An 8,115-nucleotide genomic window follows, 5' to 3' on the forward strand; every position below is an offset into this window, starting at 1 on the left:
TGTTTTTGTCTCTGCAAATCGCAGTCCGTATCATAAAGGTCGGTCCAGTTTATTGAGAGAACCCGGACGATGTAAGACGTTAATGTGTTTATTAGAGTTGATAACAAGTCCAGTATACCTGGTGAACTGTATAAACGATATAATTAGCAAGCAATAATGTTTTAGCTTCGTTTCTTTAACGATTGATGCTATTTCTATCAAGATTCATTTTTTGTCATTCATTTTATGATTGCTTGATTACGTCGGGCAGAAAAAAAAACATTCTGTAAAACCTCCATAAAAACTTTGAGAAAATATTTGATATAGGTTAATCTGTGTTTTGATAACTGAAACATGATCGATATTGATAATTAATGAGACCAAGAGGACAGCACCTGTTATGTACTGTGGTTCATATTGTTCCTTACTTCTACCCGACCCCGCACGAAGGAGCACGAAGGAGCGATTGTATAACACACACCACTGAAAAAGGTGTTTGGAATTAAACAGCTTTCATTATAAACAGCATAATTGAAATATTCAAAAGAGGACCAATAATTCTTCCCGAATCACACGTACATAAGGCCGGTCTTCTGGATTCTGTGGCGTGTATACTCTACCCACCCCGCCGCCATCTACTGGACGGGACGTCAGTTCATCGCTGAGTTATTCCTTGTAGCCAGTAACATGAAACGAAGCGTTTTGTTCAAGAATACGACGCATCGAAACCACAATCTTACGACCATGAATGCAAAACCCTAACCCGAACCACAAAGCAATGCGCTTTCATGATTGGAATACTAGTCTTTTACAGGTAAATCTAAATTTACAATGCTTCCATTTCTGTCTCGCTCGCCTTCCTATTCACTCAATAAACTTTTTATATCTTCTCTACATTTCTCTTCGTTAAAATACATAAGCAAGAAAACACGCATACAGCCAAACCACTCAGGTCCCTAACATAAAACCAAATACACCGCATACACAACATACTACAACAAAAGTGTTGAGATTGGAAAAAATGTTAACAAAATGGAAAAACATTACAAAGGTAAACTTACCAGCAGGGGAGTTTCCCTCCAATAAAATGTGTGTCCTGATAGACATAGCAAAATTTTAAAAACTAAAAAAAAACTTTCGGATCTGATATAGACCCCATAGGGACGAAGGTGGAATTTGATACCCTGTCTTCTGTCATTGAACGCAAGGAAGGGGAAACACTCACAAAGTATGTAACTGTTGCAATGAACTTGTAAGAAAAATCAATTGTATTAAATGTCACAACTCGAGTGCAGGGCTCGAGTAGCCATTGCACATTATTTACATTTGACGGATATTTGTACTCGTCTTGTTTGTTGTTAACACAACCTTTCGGCTGGTGTACTCTCCAGCCTTCATCAGGTGTCCTGGGGGAATTTCTCTCTTTTCTTAAAAGAATAATAAAATATAATTAACTCCCCCACTGCCTCCGACTGATGAAGTTCAAATATATCGAAATAGCTACGTATACGAGTATTGGACACTTTATACTTGAATGAGAATATTAATGACTCGATGAGTGAAAAGCAAAAGAAAAATATTCAGACTGTATGATATATATTCTAGACTATCAAACTCAAATTTGCTTTAATAGCGAAAAAAAATGAAAGGAAATGTCTTGCAAGACGATCGTCTGCCTTGTAATGGAACGACCAATCAAATAACAACCTACAGCGATGGAAACCATTCATATTGCTATATTGATTTTATTATTTGTTTCAGTCATTTGACTGCGGCCATGCTGGAGCATCGTCTTTAGTCGAACAAATCGACCCCAAGACTTATTCTTTGTAAGCCTAGTACTTATTCTATCGGTGTCTTTTGCCGAAACGCTACATTACGAGGACGTAAATGTACCAACACCGGTTTCAAGCGTTGGTGATGGCGGAACAAACACAGACGCACAAACATATACAAACACATATATACATATATATATATATTTATACGATAGGCTTCTTTCAGTTTCCGCCTACCAAATCCACTCACAAGGCTTTGGTCGGCTCGAGGCTATGTTAGAAGACACTTGACCAAGGTGCCACTCAGTGGGATGAGAACCGGGAACCATATATTTGGGAAGCAAGCTACTTACCACACAACCACACCTGCGCCTATGGCTACTCATGTTTGTATTGATTGAGGACTATATGTATGTGTGTGTGTTGTGTGTGTGTGTGTGTGTGTGTGTGTGTGTGTGTGTGTGTGTGTGTGTGTGTGTGCCTTTCATTCTTTCGGGGTTGATGAAGTTAGTCCCAGTTGAGCACTGGGGTCGATTTAATCGACGAGCTACCAACCCCAACATTTCAGGTCTTGTGCCCATTACAGAAGGAATATTAAGCATGTTAGCACCCACTTTACTCTGTGTGTGTATGTGTGTGTGTGTGTGTGTGTGTGTGTGTGTGTGTGTGTGTGTGTGTGTGGTGTGTGTGTGTTGTGTGTGTGTAATTATTTGATAATGTGGAGGAAATAAAAGAGAACATAGAAAAAAATCCACAGCCATTAGCGAAATCTTAAATGTATGGAAAGAGTGTTTGTGCAAATATTGTTTTCTAAAGGGAAATAAATACAAACCGAATGAAAAAACAACTTTATGTGAACTGGTTTTCTGTTAATGAAGGTAATTTCCTAAACGATTTTGCTGTTATTGTAGAGCAGTTGTGTTGTGTGTAGAGTCGTAGGGAAGTAAATAACATCTTTAAGAGACACAAATATTCACTCCACAAAATTATTTTCTCACATCGGCAACATACTTTGACAATTGATTTCTTGAGATAACAGATTCGGAACTAAGTAGATGTAATTTTACCGGGTACAGTGTCTAGTCGAAAGAACAAACACTTGCAATATCAGTTGGATATTCTTAAAGATTACGCGGGCGAGTTATTGTATATTTCTAAAGAATTGTCGTATTGAAAGCAGGCATAGAGTACATAGTATATTATATAGTATATATATATATATATATATAATATATATATATATATATTATATATATATATATATATATATATATATATATACATATATATGTGTGTGTGTGTGTGTGTGTGTGTGTGTAAATGTAATATGTGACAATTATTCGGTAGCCAAGATAAAACTCCAAGTTTCGGATGCCGAGGTGCAAATCCACGCCGCCATCTCTTCAGTTATCCGGCCATCGGAAAAACGCTATGAAAAATGACCGTTATATAAAGGCAAATTACTGTTATTGACTGCTATTTTTCATAGCATTTTTCCGATGGCCGGATAACTGAAGAGATGGTGGCGTGGATTTCCACCTCGGCATCCGAAACTTGGAGTTTTATCATGGCTACCGAATAATTATCACATATTATATTTACAGATAAATTCCTCTATTTACATAATATTGAGGTCTCCTTCTTTCTTTTGTTATCTTACCGTTTTTATCAATATATATATATATAGTAAAATTGTGGATTTTTTCTATGTTCTTTTTTATTTCCTCCACATTATAAATAATTACACACACAGACACACACACACACACACACCCACACACACACACACTCACGCACGCACACACACACACACACACACACACAACACACACACAACACACACACTAGTTAGAATGATCGAATAGAGAACGTATTCCATCACAGGAGTATAAAAAAAAGTGTTCCCCCCATGGCAATCACGTCTTATTGTGTATCAAATGCTTTGTCCTGTATAGTTTCATATATCAGCTTAAGAAATTTAAGGTATATTTGGCTGCTATTTTTAGCTAAATAAAGTTACCGGATCCCGTATTTTATATCAACCCTATTCAGGATACCCGATCCCTTGTTGTGTTGTGGTGAGTCTTGTGTTGGTAGCACCACCAGGGGACCCATTGTATCTAAACAAAATGCTCACTCGTAATTCATAAATAAAATAGTTTTGTTAACAAAACAGAAAAAAATACTCGATCAACCTGGATAATAGTTGCTAATCTTAGGGCATTATTGATTGGTTATTGGCTATTTATGCATTTAAGTAGAACAATCAATTGATTCGTTTCTACATTTATATTCGAACTAAAATACGTTGTTTATATCCGTGTTTAAAGCTTTCAGAACAGAAGGTATTTCTGAATAATATTTTTCTCATCTAGCAAAACAGTCGCCATTTCCCCCTTCGATTATTCTCGACTGAAATAAGACACAAGGAATAATAAATCAAGCAGACTGGACAGAACCTTTCCTTCCGAGCATTCTTACAACAATATAAACTCTTGTTTCTTCAACACCGCCATTGCTTTGTATTCTTTGACAAGTAAGTTTGCTTTTTAACTCATTCAACCCAACTTGAAAACAGGAAGTTGGTAACAGCTCGTCTCCGATACATTAATATTGGATAAGGCAAGCATTCTAAAGAGATTCGATCCCTCTGAAAACCTGTATTCCAAGAACAAAATGTGTTTCAGCAAAACGTTTGTTTGTGTGCGTATGTGTGTGCAGTGTGGAGGCGCAATGGCCCAGTGGTTAGGGCAGAGGGCTCGCGGTCATAGGATCGCGGTTTCGATTCCCAGACCGGGCGTTGTGAGTGTTTATTGAGCGAAAACACCTAAAGCTCCACGAGGCTTCGGCAGGGGATGGTGGTGATCCCTGCTGTACTCTTTCACCACAACTTTCTCTCACTCTTACTTCCTGTTTCTGTTGTACCTGTATTTCAAAGGGCCGGCCTTGTCACTCTCTGTGTCACGCTGAATATCCCCGAGAACTACGTTAAGGGTACACGTGTCTGTGGAGTGCTCAGCCACTTGCACGTTAATTTCACGAGCAGGCTGTTCCGTTGATTCGGATCAACCGGAACCCTCGTCATCGTAACCGACGGAGTGCTTCCATGTGTGCAGTGTGTGTGTGTGTGTGTGTGTGTGTGTGTGTGTGTGTGTGTGTGTGTGTGTGTGTGTGTGTGTATGTGTGTGTGTGTGTGTGTGTGTGTGTGTGTGTGTGTGTGTGTGTGTGTGTGTGTGTGTAAGACTGAAGGTGGTGTTCAGTCTGTTCTGAGCCTTAGGACAGGATTCCGGGTTTGAGAATTATTTTCCCTTTTCTTCGCACAGAAAACCTGAACAACAAAAAGTCGTGGGCACAGCCCTTTCATCACTAACTAAACCATAAAAAAAAAAACTGAACATCTAAATTTTCAGTTGATCAAAAATTACAGTGGTGATTGGGGAGTCTCTTCTTTGGATGCTATGGCGACAACCCCGGACATATTTCAGGCTTATAAGACCATATCAGAGAAACAATCAAACTATTTCTTCCAAGACATCAAAACGACTAGAAGATCTAGTTTTGTGTTTGAAAATAATATACTGGTTTATTATTTTTTTTAAATAATAACATTAGAAATTTGTCCCAGAATGCTGCCTGCATGCAGAATATATAGGTGTAGGCGTGGCTTGTGTAGTTAAGAAACTTGTTTGCAGCAACGTGGTTTTAGGTTCAGTTCAGTTCCACTACATGGGCAAGTATTTTCTGTTATATCCCCGGGCCAACCAATACTTTGTGAATGAACTTTGTAGACGGAAAATGTGTGGAAGTGGTTGTGTGTGGTGTGTGTGTGTCACCAGACGGTCACCAACAGCTCAGCAGTTGTTTGCCAGAGGAGTTGAGCGCAATTTCGTGTCATTATCGATAATACTGATTCCAACTTGGAAGCAACTAGCAAGAGAAATTGCTGGAAATCTTTATATATAAAAGTGAGGTTGTGTGAGTGTCTGTCTCCTACGATTTAGATTCCTAAATACTCCCACATTTTGCGGTGCAGTTTAACCAAAACCGGGTATCTTATAGTCGTGATTCATATCGAGCCCTTCTGGGTATTAGCGCGCGTCTACGATGAGTCTACGATTTAAAAAAAAATTACCATCAATTTTTCCCATTTTTAATGCATTTTTGGCATATATAAGGGAAGTAACTCTCTAAAAATTTATTATTAAATCTCAGAACATAAAAAGCTACAGTAACACCCCGCTTTGTGGTTAGCCATATTGAGATGGCTTTTATACTTTACATCTCTAAAAATGCTTATATAGTTATTTCCCTTACAAACCCGAGCAACGCCGGGCGATACTGCTAGTGTGATATATATTTAGATAACAAGAGAACATTCAATTCCAGATTTATATGAAAGGCATAAAATTTTCTATAGAAGTTCAATTCTGATGAACCTCGGTAACGAGCGAGATGAAAGCACTAATAAATAATTATCCAAAATTCTGCCTCTTTTTTCTTAATATATAAAATAGGTACACCATTGCAAGCAATTTATATTGTGTGCATGTGTGTTGCATGCATGTATATGTATGTCTTACTGCACATCGAATTATATCTTGACCTACAACATTCTGGTATTTGATTAAGTGTTATACATACATACATACATACATACATACATACATACATACATACATACATACATAAATACATACATACATACACACATGTATACGAGGGGTGTATGAACAGTTTTGAGCCTTTGAGTCTTCAAGTCTTGTACCTTCATCAGAAGTCTTGTAGCTCGTACATGCATTAGTACATACATGCATATATACATATATGTGTGTGTTGTTGTTGTTGTTGTTGTTAAGCAAGAAGACGGGTAAGGGTGATTAGGTGATGGTCTAGGGCTTAGGGACGGGAGACCCCAACCTTGGAAAATAAAAAAATTTGGTCGTCTTGTAGTCGAGGGCTCTTTGTTGACGTCCGACACCACTGGGAGGTGGCTCTCGAAGTCGCTGGAAATAGAGATCTCCAGGTCCAAATTCTTGAACGGCTGTGTGTGTGTGTGTGTGCATTCGTATATATGTATATAACTGTATATGTGAGTATAATCGTATATATATATATATGCTCGCGCGCGCTCGCGTGTGTATGACTAAACCTAACATTGGAAATACGTGTTTGTCTTCGCCATGAGACTTTCCACACCAGCCATTATAGAATAGATTTGCTCAGAGCTCTAACGCTGCTTGAGGACAGAAAATTAGAATACGAATGGCTTTTCCTATACTAATCCTCAAAGAGTCAAGTCTCTTAATCGTTGATGGCCTCAAATTCAAAACAGAGACACATCCTCTGGACTTGGGTGACCTTAAAGCAGATGACATCAGCGCAAAGCGTTTTATCCAGCTTAAGTCATACATTTTGAACTGAGCAACCGGGATAATACATAAGATTCGACATCGCTACAGCAATGCTTTCTTAGAAGCGTTAAAATTGCTTCAAATTGGTATAACGCAACCTATGAACGATACAAATAATCACCCTGGTCGAAGGTGATTATGATTTACCTCAATCCTGTTGAACAGACGACCTGTTGGAAACCTGAATCCTGAAGAAGTGGTCCTTTATTTATGATTTTTAGCAGCAAAACAACGAAACAGGAAAAGTGCCATTATTCGCGAATTATTCTTTCTAGCTATTGGAATTTTGAAATTACTTTGAGAAATTGCTGAATTTGATTTCCTACGCAAAACAACTCATTATTAACAAAATATAAGTTTTATGATTGAACCTTTATATATGTGTGTGTGTGTGTGTGTGTGTGTGTGTGTGTGTGTGTGTGTGTGTGTGAGTGTGTGTGTGTGTGTGTGTGTGTGTGTGTGTGTGTGTGTGTGTGTGTGTGTGTGTGTGTGTATTTATAGAGACAGGCAAACAGAGACTTCCTTCGAGGAAAAATTACTATTTCTACGAAATCCTGATGGAAGGAAGCTTTTGTGCAAGCGCTTTCACTATTTATAGCTTTTCAAACTCATATCTTCGTGCATGTATGTATGTCACTGTATGCGTATATATCTTTGTATTTGTATCTCTCTCTCTCTCTCTCTCTCTACACACACAGATATGTATATATACACATACGTACATATTATTGTATTTAGGAAGAGTCATTATACCAATAATAAACACACGCACAGGTGGTATTTCACTTCTCTGTTATTTTTGTTTTCTTAATTGGAAAACCATTTAATGAATTAAATAGTCGACTGCTTGATTAATCGTTCGGTCAGTTAGTGGATAAGTTTGTGAAAGTCCTTTCATCGTCATTTGCAACCACCCAATGTCATTCCCTCTCTACTACAGATCTGCT

The sequence above is a fragment of the Octopus sinensis genome, linkage group LG4, assembly GCF_006345805.1.
Source record: "Octopus sinensis linkage group LG4, ASM634580v1, whole genome shotgun sequence".
Taxonomy (NCBI): Eukaryota; Metazoa; Mollusca; class Cephalopoda; order Octopoda; family Octopodidae; genus Octopus; species Octopus sinensis.